The following is a 16,283-nucleotide window of genomic DNA, read 5'->3' on the forward strand; positions in this document are numbered from 1 at the left end:
ATGACATCTGCTGGTGATGTTAAACCTGATTGTGATTCTGAAATAAAAAGACAGATGGAATTGATGGATGATGGGACTGCTTTCCCAACAACAGCGTAAGCTCAATGGAGTGGCTGAATGGCCTTTTTTGTGTAAGTAAATTCTAATTTCAGTGAAAGTTTCCTTACATATTATCCCATTCATTGTCATCACAGCTGAGTGACGTACCCTACTCTGCAGACGGCAGAGTCTGCTGGGAGCTAGCAGATTGTCAGATATTTTTAGCTTGCCTTCAGCTTCAGCAATGAAAGTGTTTTCTGCTGTTCAGCCACATCACCCGTTGACTGCTTCTCGTGGCAGGTTGGACAGATGATAAGCAACGACGATAAAAAAGAGAACACAGCCCTTCAGCACGAACTCCCCAGATTTCAGACAGAAAATCTGCACTTCATTAACTTTAACAATCTTGAGGAGTTCCCAATAAAACTAATGGTTGTAATATGAAGACAAAGGAATTTAAATGGATGGTAAAGAGTATCATATATCAATAGGCCATAGATAAGGTTGTAAGAAGCTGTTGACCAATTGTGTCAATAACATCGATAAATGCTTCAGGCACTGCTTTTATGGACCATCTCCCTCATTTAGTAACTTCTCAGACTTGGAAGTTCTGGTTTTGCTCCTGTTTCTCCCAAAAATGTCATCATCATTAGAGATTCCTCTATTTCTCCCCTCCAAACTCCTGAGGAGTAACCACCTCAGTTGTTGTGTTAAATACTCCATCCACTGACGTGCACATTACAAAAAGCATCACTTTCCTGTGGAATCGTTACTTTGCAGATACTTTCCGATTTTCTACAGTTTTGCAGCTTGGTCATCTCTGACGCCGAAATATGCCGGGGTTTCCAACAAGTGCACAGTCACAAGGCTGCAGGACCAGACAGCATCCCAGACACTTTTAATCTCTCCCTGTCCCAGTGTAAAGTGTCCTCCTGCTTCAAACCATCTACCATTGTTCCTGTACCTAAAAAGACCAAGGTAACATTTCTGAATGACTGACGTCCTGTTGTACTCACCTCAATAATAAGCAAATGCTTTGGGAGGCTGGTCAAGGATTACACCTGCAGCATGCTACCACCTAAGCTGGACTCCCTACAATTCACCTACTGACACAACTGATCAACAGATGACGCAATAGCCACAACTCTACACACCGTCCTTACGCATCTGGAGAAGAAGGATCCTTATGTGAGAATGCTGCCCCTGGACTACAGTTCAGCATTTAAAACCATAATTCCCTCCAGGCTTGACAAGAAACTCAGAGATGTTGGCCTTCACCCTGCCTTGTGCAGCTGATCCAGGACTTCCTGTCAGATTGCCAGCAGGTGGTAAGAGTGGGCTCCCTCATCTCCACCCCTCTGACCCTCAATACAGGAGCCCCCCACGGCTGTGCCCTAAGCCCCCTCCTTTACTCTCTGTACACCCATGACTATGTCAGCACCCACAGCTCCAATCTACTAATTAAACCTGCTGATGATATTACATTGATTGACCTTATCTCAAATAATAACGAAGCAGCCTACAGAGAAGAAGTCATCACCCTGACACCGTGGTGTCAAGAGAGAACCTCTTCCTCAATGTTGCAAAAACAATGAAGCTGGTTGTGGGCTACAGGAGGAATGGAGACAGGCTAGCCCTTATTGACAACAATCAGTATACATATCACTGAGGATCTCATATGGTCTGTACGCACTGGCCGTGTGGTGAAAAAAGCACAACAGTGCATCTTTCACCTCAAACAGTTGAAGAAGTTTGGCATGAGTCCTCAAATCCTAAGGATTTTCTACATGGGCACAATTAAGAGCATTCTGACTGGCTGCATCACTGCCTGGTATGGGAACTGTACTTCCCTCAGTCGCAGGACTCTGCAGAGAGTGGTGCAGTCAGCCCAGCGAATCTGTAGATGTGAGCTTCCCACTATTCAGGACCTTTATAGAGACAGGTGCGTAAAAAGAGCCTGAAAGATCATTGGGGACCCGAGTCACCCCAACCACAAACTGTTCCAGCTGCTACCACCTGGGAAATGGTACCGCAACATTAAAGCCAGGACCAACAGGCTGCAGGACAGCTTTTTCTACCAGGTCATCAGACTGATTAATTCATGCTGATAGAATTGTATTTCTATGCTAAATTGATTATCCTGTTGTACATACTATTTAATACAAATTACTATAAATTGCACATTGCACATTTAGACGGAGATGTAATGTAAATATTTTTACTCCTCATGTATGTGAAGGATGTAAGAAATAAAGTCAATTCAATTCTCATCTAAACTCAGTGATCACTTTATTAGGTACATCCTGAATGTTTGTGATCTTCTGCTGCTGTAGCCCATCCACTTCAAAGTTCGACATGTTGTGTGTTCAGAGATGCTCTTCTGCACACAACTGTTGTAATGCATGGTTATTTGAGTTACTGTCACTTTCCTGTTAGTTTGAACCAGTCTGGCCTTTCTTCTCTGACTTCTCTCATTAACAAGGTTCTTGCCCACAGAACTGCACCTCACTAGAGTTTTTTTTTCTTTTTGCACCATTGTAAACTCAAGAGACTGTTGTTTGAGAAAATCCCAGGAGATCTGCAGATACTTAATACACCTCCTCTGGCACCAGGTCATTCCACCATCAAAATCACTTACATTCCGTTTCTTCCCCATTCTGACGTTTGGTCTGAGCAACAACTGAATGTCTTAACCATGTCTGTACGCTTTTATGCATTAAGTTGCTGCCACATGATTGGCTGATTAGATTTTTGCATTAATGAGCAGGTGTACAGCCGTACCTAATAAAGTAGCCAGTGAGTGTAGCTCTCTGTTCTGTGAGATTGTGAGACAGTTAGTCAATGTCTCTCAGCCACCGCAGGTTACTCTCCGTCCAAATCTCAGAATTGATTGCCTAGAAATGATCAGAAACCCAGAGAATGTAGATCTGTTATGGTCAGCACAGTCATGTGAAGAGTTAATGCAGTTACCTCACAGATCCACTTACCCAGGTTTGATCCTGGCCTCAGGATCGACCTTTCACTGCATGGGCTTTCTCCCACATCCCAAAGACATGCAGGTGGGTTAATTGGTGACTATAAAATTACTCCTCGAGTGCAGGTTAATACCAAGGAGAATCAAAGGGGAGTTTATGGGCATGTGTGAGTGAGAATAGGTTGCAGAAGATAAGAGAATTCCGGAGAAGGGTCATAGAACATGGGATATCTTCCCGATGCCTCCTTCTATGTCATTATAAGAAACCTACTAATATTGAAATCTGAAATGATTGAGCTAATGGTTGATTGAGATTCCACCCATTTTATATCTTTGTGTCCAACATTAAGCTACTGGTATCGCCTGATGCCCTGGTATAAGGGCCCTGCTGTGGGCAATACAGGGCTTAATTTCTGGTTGAGGAAGTCCTCCCAAAATTGGCCTTTTATGTAAACTCCTGGTGCTGTGGTTGTTCTGGTCCAAGGACACATTGCCCATGTTCATGTAAATAGGGAGCAAACCAAGAAGATTAAGAGGAGACTAGATCAACTGTAAGTAGGGAGGTGAAGATCCTAAGACTATAAAATATGAGTGCATAATTAGGTCATTCAGCCCATCAAGTCTGCTCCATCATTCAGTCATGGCTGATTTATTTTTCCTGAACTCCATTGTCCCACCTTCTCGCCATAATGTCCAACACCCTTGCCAATCAAGAACCTATCAATCTCTGCCTTAAATATAACCAGTAACTTGGCCTTCGTGGCCCTCCAAGATAATGAGTTCCACAGATTCATCACCATCTGGCTGAAAAAATTCTTCCTAAACTCAGTTCTAAAGAGATTTTCCTTTATTCTGAGGCTATGCACTTGGATTCCACCATCGAAGTATCCTTTCCATGTCCATTGATTTCAGTAGTCAATAGGTTTCAATAAGATCCCCATCCTACTCCTTCAAAATACCACTGAGAAGAGGTCCGGAGACATCAAAAGCTTCTCACATATTAAGAGTCCTGCACCCAACGTTAATTCCAAAGTTCCTCCACAATCTTGTGAGTGTTGTGTTAATTCCAAAGACATTTGACAGAGCCAGCCTTGACCCTATCCCAAAGGCTGCATCTCACTGCTCCTTCTCAGGCCAGCTGAGGGATTTGTAGTGGATCAGAACTACAACTCACTCTCCATTGGTCAGTTGCTGGGGACAAGTTTCAGATGTTTGCACCTGGAACATTCGAGATATAGTGCAGAATAGGTCCTCCCGGCCCTTTGAGCAGTGTCGCCCAGCAACCACTGATTTAAGCATAATTCTGGGACAGTTTACAATGACCGATTAACCAACCAACCCAGTATGTCTTTGAACTGTGGGAGTTCACAGGGAGGACATACAGACTCCTTACAGACAACAGCAGGAACTAAAGAAGTTCCAGAGCTAAAGGAGATTCTGCAAAGCTACTTTAAATCTATCAATAAAAACAATTGTCTAGGTTTAGTAAGTCAAGATAAATGAGTTTGCAACCAACAGTGGACAGTAATGATTGGGGCAGCAAGCAACATCCAACAGAAAACTTAAAGAACAATGCAGTAAAACAGAACATCTGTGGAAGATGCTATTGATGTTTTCAATCACAGTCATCTATCTTCAGTTTTGTTCTTTTGAACAAGTCCAAATGTTTTTGTCTTTGAATGGAACAAAATTCATCATGCAAAATAAAAAGCTGTTTAGAGTTTATACCAATCAACAAAGAACTGTCCAGTGTGGCCGTGTAGTGGTGGAGCAGTAGAATCACAGTCCCACAACTCCAGTGACTTGGGTTCAATTCTAACTTTGGGTGCTGTCTGTGTGAAGTTTGGACATTCTTCCTGTGACCATGTGACCATGTGGGTTTCCTCTATCAGGGGCTTCCAAAACGGGGTCTTGGGACCCCTTACTTAATGGTATTATTCCTGCTCTGTATGCTCCTGTTTCGTCACACATCACAAAGACATGTTGTTTGGTAAGCTAATGGAACACTGTTATTTTGCCCTCAGTGTGTAGGTGAGAGGTAGATGTTGATGTGAATGAGGGAGAATAATTATGATAGGATTAGTGTAAATGGGTGTTTGATGATTGGCATGGAAATAATGGGCTGAAGGGCCTGTTTCCATGAAATTATCTTCTAGCATAGTGTCTGCTGCTTGGCAAATCAATGTTTTTCAGGTACATATTCAAGTACCATGATGACAATTTCTGCCTCCACCACTTCCTCAGGCAATGAGTTCTAAAACCTTAACACTCTCTTGGTGAAAACACTGTCCCTCATCTCTCTTCGATTGTATCCAACAAGAACTTTGAAACTACACCTGTTTTTTGACCCCACTGTTGCTGTTAGCATGTTCTTCTTATTGACCTATGTTACTGGAATTTGAGGACTTGATTGATAGGGAAATTTTAAATAGGTTAGGAAATTATTCCCTGAAGTGTTGGAGACTGAGACGAGATTTGATAGAGGTATGCAAAATTATGAGGAGTATAGATAGGGTAAATGCAAGGCAGCCTTTTTCCACTGAGATTAGGTGAGACTAGAACTAGAGGTCATGGATTAAGGGTGAAAGGTAAAATGTTTAAGGGGAACATGAGGAGGAATTCAGAGGGCAACGAGATTGTGGAATGAGCAGCCAGTGGAAGTGGTGGATGCGGGTTATGTTTCAACATTAAAGAGACCTTTGTTTTCGTAGACAGATGGAATGGGTATGGAGAACTATGGTCCAGGTGCATGTTGAGTCTAGGCAGAATAACATTATAACGGACTAGATGGGCTGAAGGGCTTGTTGCTGTGCTGTAGTGCTCTATGACTCTAACTCTATCTAAGTAATTGAAATAAAGACGGGAAGTGCTGCAAATGCTCCACAGGTCAGGCAATATCTATTGAGAGAGAGATGAGGTTAATTTTTCAGGCTGGTGACCTTTCATCAGAACCATACTAAACATACTAAGCTCAAGTGACAAAGAATGGGGAGGGGATCTCTGTGATAGGGTGGCTTTGAAGCGAACTGAATAACACAGATGACGTTGCATGAGAAGGCTTGTTAATCACAGCGGATCTCACTGCATGAGGTGGAAATGAAGACCGGTGAATAAAACAAAGGACAAGGTCTTCAACCTGAAACATTCTCTGTCCATTTCCCTCCATAGATGCTGCCTGGCCTGTTGAGTTCCTCCGGCACTTTGTGTGTTATTGCAAGAGAGAAGAACAAATCTGCCTTAAGTTGTAAGACGCAAACAACAGGAATTCTGCTGATGCTGGAAATTCAAGCAACACACATCAAAGCAGCTGGTGAACGCAGCAGGCCAGGCAGCATCTCTAGGAAGAGGTACAGTCGACGTTTCAGGCCGAGACCCTTCGTCAGGACTAGACGAGTTGTAAGATGCAGCTGTTGGAATCTGAAATAAAAGAGATGCTGGAATCATTCAGCAGAGCAGGCAGACTCTGTGAGCAGAGAAATTCAGAGTCAACAGGACATTTTGATGATCTTACTTCTTATGACAGAGGATTGTCTTTCTAATCCATACGGATTCTAAACAATCTTATGGTTCCTCTCTCCTCTGTTCCTTGCACCCCTGCAACATACTCTTGCATTGGTCTACTGACTTCCCTGTTATTATTACGATAGAAACACTGAGGGGTCACTTACAATAATCAACTGCCTTCATGCACGCTTTTGATTACTATTGGCATTCCAGATTCAAGATTGTTTAACATTATTTGCTGTACACAGGTTTAAAGGAGAACAAAATAATTGTTCCTTTGGCTCTGATACAGTACAAAAAAGCAAAGTAAGACAAACAACACAATAACTACAGTATATAACAAACACAATAAATAAAATAGTGTGTAAAAGTCATAAGCATATAAATATATACACAGTGCATGTAAAAAGTATTCACCCTGCTTCCTTAGAAGTTTTCTGGTTTTATTGTTTTACAACATTGAATCACAGTAGATTTAATTTGGCTGTTTTGATACTGGTCACCAGAAAAGACTCTTATGTGTCAAAGTGAACACACATTTCTACAAATTTGTCTAAATGTATTACAATTATAAAGCACAAAATAATTGTGTAACTACTCACTCCTTCAAGTCAGTATTTAGTAGATGCACCTTTGGCAGCAATTACAGTCCTGAGTCTGTGTGGATAGGTCTCTATCAGCTTTGCACTTCTAGACACTGCAACTTTTTCCCCCTTCTTCACAAAACTGCTCAAGCTCTGTCAGATTGCATGGGGATTGTGAGTGAACAGCCCTAATCAAGTTCAGCATAAAATTCTCAATTGGATTGAGGTCTGGACTCTGACTTGGCCACTACAGGACATTAACTTTGTTGTTTTTAAGCCATTCCTGTGTCGCTTTGACTTTATGCTTGGGCTGATTTCCTTGCAGGAAAACAAATCTTCTCCCAAGTCACAGTTCTTTTGCAGACTGCATTAGGATTTCCCTGTATTTTGCTGCATTCATTTTACCCTCTACTTTAACAAGCCTTCCAGGGGCTGCTGCAGTGAAGTAACCCACAGCGTGATGCAGCTACCATTATGCTTCACAGCAGGGATGGTATGTTTTTGGTGATGTAAGACCATAAGACATAGGAGAAGAATTAGGCCATTTGGCCCATTGCATCTACTCCGCCTTTCAATCATGACTCGTCCTTTTTTCCTCTCCTCAACCCCAACCTTCTCCCTGTAACCTTTGGTGCCACGTCCAATCAAGAACCGATCAATCTTTGCCTTAAATACACCCAACGACCTGGTCTCCACAGCTGCCTGTGGTTACAAGTTCCACAAATTCACCACCCTCTAGCTAAAGAAATTTCTCTGCACGTCTGTTTTAAATGGACGCCCCTCTGTCTTGACGCTGTGCCCCTTGTCTTAGATTCGCCATCAAGGGAAACACCCTTTCCACATCTACTCTATCTAGGCCTTTTAACATGTGAAAGGTTTCAATGAAGTCCTCCTCTCATCCTTCTAAATCCAGTGCGTACAGGCCCAGAGCCATCAAATGTTTCTCGTATGATAACCCTTCCATTCCCGGAATCATCCTTGTGAACCTCCTCTGGACCCTCTTTTCTTTTCTTTTCTTAGCTGAGGAGCCCAAAACTGTTCACAATACTCAAGGTGATGCCTCACCAATGCTTTATAAAGCCTCAGCATCACATCCCTGCTCTTGTATTCAAGATCTCTTGAAATGAATGCTAACATTGCATTTGCCTTCCTCACCACCAACTCAATCTGCAAGTTAACCTTTAGGGTGTTCTGCACAAGGACTTCCAAGTCCACTTGCATTTCTGATTTTTGGATCTTCTCCCCGTTTATGTGCACATTTGAGCTGGTTTATCTGTAATGGGCCCTTTTATTGTTCTTTTCTTTTCCTGTTAACTCTTTGCTAAGGTTGAAATATTGGTAAATATATTTTCTTTGTAATTTTATGGCGGTGTACAATCTGTTATTTTTCTGGTGAATGTTAGCTTTGCATGGGGCAGTATTTACACAGTATTCATTACAATCAATGTTTCTTAATCGGAACATCCCAACTTTCTTGTTTGGTTGAACCCAAATCACACTGACCCTAGACTTGCGATACTTAAGGAAGGGGGCCTTCTCACTGCGGAGTCACGTGGCTGTTTGCAGAGTTAGCTAACGAGCCAAGTTTGTATATGAGCCCCTGTGAGAGGGTTACACAGGTAACACTGAGTCCCTGTCCAGCCTTACAGCACCTGGTCCATAGTTTTCTGCCAGAGTGTAGGTGCAGATGCTAATCCAAAAATAAGCCTATTATAGCGATAAAGCCCTCCGTGACTGTTTATGGTGAGAAACACTTTAGACTCTTCTTCCATTTCCATTCGTAGGTAGCCCTCAGCCTAATTCACTTTGCTGAAGTGTTTCACTCTAGATGGGCTTGCAAAGATATCCTCCATCCTGGGTAGAGGATATTGATCTATTCTCAGTACTGGGTTGATGATGACCTTAAAATCACCACAGATCTTGACAGACCCATTCTTTTTGGCTACTGTGACCACTGGCATTGCCCATCAGCTCCACCCAGCCTTGGAAAGAATTCCTTCAGCCTCCATGTGATCTAGTGGATCATGGATAGTACAAGGAACTGGAAGGGCTTTGTAAAACTAGGATATAGCATTTTCATTTAACACTATTTTAATCTTGAAAAGTTTGTGTTTTCCAGTGCCATCCTTGAACATTACTGTGACATTATACAGTACCTTTCTTAATTATTCTTCAGTACAAAACCTGAAGTAAATTTATTATCGAAGTACATGTATGTCACCATGTACAACGATAAGATTCATTTTCTTGAGGACATACTTAATAAATCCAATAACCATGAAGAATCAATGAAAGACCACACCAACAGGGTGGACAACGATGTGTAAAAGACAACAAACTGTGCAAGTACAAATATAAAAGAATAAAAGTATTATTAATAATAATAATGATAAAACTAATAAATAAACAATATGTATTGAGAACAGGAGGTGAAGAGTGCTTGAAAGTGGGTCTATAAGTGATGGAGCAAGTGAAGTTAAGTGAAGTTATACCCCTTGTTGACTAATAGATGACTCTATTGCATGGGATGTGGCATGCAAATGGTGCTTGGGTCTACAATCAAGTTGTAGTTGTCTCAGACAGTCATGGCCCCACAATACTGGTCCTCGTGCTTCTATCACACACTATCACAGTGTGGCTTGTTTGTTTTTGCATTCCACTGTTACAAATATCATTCCTACAGGTTACCTTTTCCTCAGTGTAAGTTCTTAGTTGGATATCTGCAGGCTTTAGTTCAGTATCTTTAAAATGCAATTCAAATTCATTCTGTGGAATGACTGAAATAGCTGAGACGCTGTCCAGTTCCATTTGAAATAGGTTGCAGTTCACTTCAATTGTAAGACATATTGCTTTTCTCCTGTTAGTTTTCACAATGTAAATCTCAAGACTACTCAGTGCTGTGTCACTCTCATTACTATCAAATTTTTCATTTAAATTAGTGCTCTTCTTGAAACAGCAATTTAACTTTTTATCTTTTCTCTTCCCTGTGTGGTCCATTTATTTTCGTTTGCTTAACATCCTGTTTGAATCGGTCCTATATTTTTGCATTTTCTGCAATTTTTGCCTTTAATCATGCATTGGTCTGGTGTATGTGAGCCCCCTGCCACAATGGTAAAATAATTTGTTTTACCAGGCACATTTCTGTTTGGACATTGCAATTTTACTCATGATCATGTTCATTCCTGACTGCAACAGAATTGTGTCTCTGGCTGCTGTTTCCGTTGATACAGCGATTTCAACTGCTCTTTTAAATGTGAGTTGTGTTTCTGTACGGAGCCATAACAGGATCAATGAAAGATTAAGTAAAGTGCAGACTTTTTGACAACAAACTGTGCAAATGCAAATGTAAATAAATAACAATAAATAATGAAAACATGAAATAACAAGATCAAGAGTCCTTAAAGGGAGATCATTGGTTGTGGGGATATCTGAATGGATGGTCAAGTGAGTGTAGTTATCTCTTTTGTTCAAGAGACTGATGGCTGAGGGGTAGTAACTGTTCTTGAACTTGCTGTGTGAGTCCTGTGGCTATTGTATCTTTTACCTGATGGCAGCAGTGGGAAAAGAGCATGGCCAGGGTGCTGAGCATGTCTGATGATGGATGCTGTTTTCCTATGCCAGCATTTTATGTAGATGTGCTCAATGGTTGGTGGGGGGGGGGGGTTGCTTTACCAGTGATGTACTGGGCTGAATCCACTACCTTTTGTAGGAATTTCCATTCAAAGTTATTGGTGTTTCCATACCAGGCTGTGATGCAACCAGTCAATATACTCTCCACGACACATCTATAGAATCTTCACCTAGAGATTCATCCTGCGGCCCCAGTCCTGCTTACCAAAAGTGGCCCACTGGGCAAACACATTCCATGCCCAGCTCCAAGCCAGCAAGCTGGTCTTCCAACCATTTAAAATTTCAGACTAGATTGAGATCGTTTTGGCCCCATGGCTTCTATTCATTCATTTTACCAGATAAAACTGTGTGCAGACAAGTACCAGCTATTCTGGAACATTCATTGAAATTGGTATCTATCCTCCGATATAGACAAGCATCTATGCCATCCAGAAAAAGCAGTTCACGTTCGTCTCGGCAAGTAGTTGACCTTTGATTGTGAATGAAATGATAAAAGGTGTCTTAAATTGGTAAATTAGTTTATTATTATTACATGAACCAAGGCAGGTGAAAAATTTTGTCTTGCCTTCCATCCATATAGATCACTTTGTCACATCAATAAACCGAGGTAGTACATGTGAAAAGCCGGTGGCATAGCGAAAGTGCAGTGCAGGCAGACAGTATAGTGCCAGGCCAATGTCAAGGTAGGTAGTGAGGTCAAGAATCCACCTTATCATACAAGAGGACCGTTCAATAGACTTATAACAGGAACTTACTCCCTAATAACCTCCCGCCTCTGTTTGAGTTCACCTCAGCTTTGCTAAAACTTTGATTAGGTTCCCAGCAGTGGAAGAATGACTATCTATCCAACGGATTGTGGTATCAATGATCCTTCATAAAGTTAGAGTCAATAAAAACAGAGGACAACACTCAGCACTAGCCCGTCCTCCACCCAATGTAGTCAACATGGTTGGATGCTGTTTGATACCAAACCTCTAAGATCCAGAGTTGTTTATATCTGAAGCTGATTCATTGGCAGATCTTCATCAATGCCCACCCATTTATTGAGAAATGGGGATGTTTGCTGAAGAATGCATGATGTTCTGTTCATTTGGAAATCTCCAGATATTAACATTGTCCACAGCATCATCTCACAAGATTGAGAAAAAGTTCAGGATTAGGTTGATGAGTGGAAAGTAACATCTGTGGAACATATTTGTTCTCTGTGTGAGATGTGGAAACTCTGGGAGACATTCAATCTCCTTGATAACTGCATCTGAATGAAATGCATTGTGCTGCAGCTCCTTAGAGACCTTGTTAAGGAACTGAAGCTGCAGCTTGATCACATTCGGCTGATATGGGAGAATGAGGTGGTGATAGATAGGAGCTATGGGAGGTAGTCGCCCGTAAGGTGCTGGAGACAGGTACCTGGATGACTGTCAGGAGAAGGAAAAGGAATAGGCAGCCATGCAGAGTACTCATGTGGTCATTTCCCTCAATGATAAGTATACCCTTTGAATACTATTGGTTGGGGGCCACCTACCAGAGAGTGAAGGTTTTATATTTGAATGCATACAGTATATGGATCATCTTGGAGTGCAATTAGAGATGGCAGATACAACTTTGTGGGCATTGCTGAGTAGCACTGAAAGAAGATCATATTTGGAGCATAACATTCAAGAATGGGAATTTATAGAATGCCAATGAGTTTTTTTTTAGAGCAGCTTGTGGTTGCTGCCCACTAGGGGAAAGACAATTCTGGACTGGGTGTTGTGTACTGAACCAGATTTGATTAGGGAGCCCAAGGCAAATAAACCATTAGGAAGCAGTGTTCATAATATGAAAGAATTCACCTTGCAGTTTGAGAAGGAGAAGATAAGGTCAGATGTATTGGATTTACAGTGGAGTAATGGGAATTACAGAGGCATGAGAGAGGAGCTAGCGAAACTTGGTTGGAAGGAGACACGAGCATGGATGACGGCAAAGCAACAATGTCCAGAGTTTCTGGGGTAATTCAGAATGCACAAGGAAGATACATCCCAAAAATGAAGATGTATTCTAAAGGGAGGATGACGTAACCGTAGTTGACAAGGAAAGTCAAAGACAACATAAAAGCAAAAGGGAGGGCATATAATATCGCAAGAATCAGTGGGAAATTAAAGAATTAGGAAATTTTAAAAATCAAACAGAAGGCAGCTAAAATAACAATAAGGTGAGAAATGATGAAATATGAGGGTAAGCTAGCCAATAATATAAACGACGAACCAAAATATTTTTCAAATATATAAAGAGAAAAAGTGAGGGAGGAGTGGATATCGGATTGCTGGATAATGACACTGAAGAGGTATTAATGGGGTGGGGGACAAAGAAATGGCACACAAACTTGAGAAGTATTTTGCATTAGTCTTCACAATGGAAGATACTAACAGTATACCAGAAATTCAAGAGTGTCAGGGTCAGAGGTGAGAGTTGGAGTCTATATTTAAGGATGTGGTTTTGGTGCAGATGCTAAAATAGGCCAAAATCAGAATGGATTCCTTAAATGAAAGTCTTGCAATACAGGTGTCCCCTGCTTTTCGAACGTTGGCTTTACAAAACTTCACTGTTACAAAAGACCTACATTAGTACCCTGTTTTCGCTTTCAGAATGTGTTTTCACTGTTACGAAGAAAGGCAGGGTGCGATAAAAAATCAGCGCGCGAAAAAATCAGTGCGCGATAAAAGTCAGTACGCGCCCCTGGCAGCCGCTCTCCCCCGGATTCAGAACGGCATTGCTCAAACACGTGCCTGTGAGCAGCCATTAGCAAGATGAGTTCTAAGGTATGGGAAAAGCCTAAGAGAGCTCGTAAGGGTGTTGCACTTAGTGTAAAACTACACATAATTAAGTGTTTCGATCGTGGTGAACGAAGCAAGGACAAAGTGAGTTTGGCTTGTGGAAGCTGACGAAGATGATGTTGAGGAGGTTTTGGCATCCCATGACCAAGAACTGATGCAATTGGAAGAGGAGAGGATAACAATTGAAACCGAATACAGTAGCGAACTGAACGTGAAGCAACTGCGTGAGATTTTCGCTGCAATGATAAAGTACGACTTTAATTTTGAAAGGGTACGTAGGTTTACAGGATATTTGCAGGATGGTTTGAGTCCTTACAAACAACTGTATGATAGAAAAATGCATGAGGCTCAGCAGTCAAGCAAGTCTTCCATATCAGCCACAGCAGATGACGAACCTCAATCTTCGACATTGAGGCGGGCAGTCATAGGAGAAAATGAGCTGCCTGCCCTGATTGACGATGAGATGACACCCCCGTGTCCCACCACCCCAACCCCCGGGCCCTGGACAGAAACTGTACCAATTTGTGGAGAATGCAACGGTAGCCGGGAGGCACACAGCACATCTTTAAGAAAAAAGCCGAAATAAACAAGCTAATTAATTAGGTGCCGCCGACACATAATTGTTGGCCCAGATCAGTGCCGATTTCCAATTGCATCGCCTCTGATCTGGGCCGACAATTACGTGTCGGCGGCACCTAATTAATTAGCATGTTTATTTCGGCTTTTTTCTTAAAGATGTGCTGTGTGCCTCCCGGCTACTGCTGCGTTCTTCGCGGCAATGTATCAGGTCGGCGGCCCGGAGGGTGGGGGCCACTGCACCACCCAACCTGTGATGACTCAGTCTAACACACCATCATCAGTGTGCTCGGCAAGATGTCTTCCCGATTCCGGTAAGTGATACTACACTGTACATACATTATTTCTACTTTATATAGGCTGTGTATTTTTACATGTTATTTGGTAGATTTGACAGCCTCATAGCTTAAAGGTTACTGGAGAGTGCGTTTATGCCAACAGCGCTTGCGTGAGATTTTCTGCCGGGAGTGCTCGCGTGAGATTTTCGCTACAGAGATCTGTGCAGGCAATCGTTGTAGAGAAGTATTTCTACTTTATATAGGCTGTGTATTTATCATATCATTCCTGCTTTTACTGTATGTTACTGTTATTTTAGGTTTTATGTGTTTTTTGGCATGATTTGGTTGGTTGTTTTTGGGTCTGCGAACGCTCACAAAATTTTCCCATATAAATAAATGGTAATTGCTTCTTCGCTTTATGACATTTCGGCTTATGAACCGTTTCATAGGAACGCTCTACCTTCGGATGGTGGGGGAAACCTGTACTTCATTGTAATATTTTCAGGAAATAACAGTCAAAATAGACACAGGAGAATCAATCAATATTGCTTACTTAGATTTTCAGATGGCTTTTGACAAGGTGCTGCACGTGAGGCTGATTATCAAGATATTTTTGCCCATGGTATTACAGGAAAGAAACTAACATGGAGAGAAAATCGGCTGACTGTCAGAAGGCAAAGAGTGGGAATAGAGGGAGCCTTTTCAGGTTACCTGCCAGTGACCAGTGGTCTTTTGCAGAGGTCGTTGTGACCAATTCTTTTTACGTTACGTGGCCAAGTTTGCGGACAGTAAAAAGATAGGTGGAGGGACAAGTAGCGTTGTGGAATCAGGGAGTCTGCAGATGGACTTAGACAGATTGGGAGAATGGGTAAAGGAATATAGTGTAGGGAAGGGTATGGTCATACACAATAAAAACATAGATTATTTTATAAATGGGAAAAAAATCAAAAATCAGAGGTACAAAGGGACCTGGGAGTCCTTGTGTAGGATTTCCTAAAGGTTAACTTGCAGGTTGAGTCAGTGGAAAGGAAGGCAAATGCAATGTTAGCGTTCATTTCCGGAGGACTAGAATGTAAGTGCAAGGATGTAATGCTGAGGCTTTATAAGGCATTGGTCAGACTATACTTGCCCGTACTTGTGAGCAGTTTTGGGCCCCTTATGTGCCACCATTGGAGAGGATCCAGAGGAGGTTCGCAGGAATGAAAAGATTAACATATGAGAAGCATTTGACAGCTCTGGCCTGTACTAGCTGAAGATTAGAAGAATGAAAAAGGTTCTTACTGAAACTTATAGAATATTGAATGGTCTGGATAAAATGGATATAGGAGGTTGTTTCCTATAGTTGGTGAGTCTAGGACCAGAAAGCACAGCCTCAGGATAGAGAAAAATCCATTTGGAACAGGGATGAGGAATTTCAAAAGAGGATTACGCAGTAAGGAAAGAGAAACTATCAATGGGAATCTCATAAATAGGATATCAAAAATGAATCATTTGGTTAGATTTTTGAATATAAAAGCAGACTTGGGAAGGAAGAAATGAATGCAGTTTAAAATAGAGAACTCAGACAATTTTGTTAAATGTATTCCCTCCTGAATGATTTGAAGGATTAAAAAGTTATGATTAGTGTTTGCAGATGTTATCATCTATTTAAGTTCTAGAGATTTGACATGGTTCTTCTTAGGAAGCAACTGGCATAGAATTAGAGATGGTCTTCAGATTTAAGTTTGGAACTGTAGCGCCCAGGGAATAGTGTTATACGACCTGTTCTTAGTGATGAGAAGTATTGTTCGCTGGTGAAATATTTTTTGACTTGAACTTTAACTGTTCTTAACATGTAGAAGTATACTGTATTCTTAGCTTCACAGATTCAAGTAGGACGAGGTCA

This window comes from Mobula birostris, chromosome 27 (assembly GCF_030028105.1).
Source record: "Mobula birostris isolate sMobBir1 chromosome 27, sMobBir1.hap1, whole genome shotgun sequence".
Classification (NCBI taxonomy): domain Eukaryota; kingdom Metazoa; phylum Chordata; class Chondrichthyes; order Myliobatiformes; family Myliobatidae; genus Mobula; species Mobula birostris.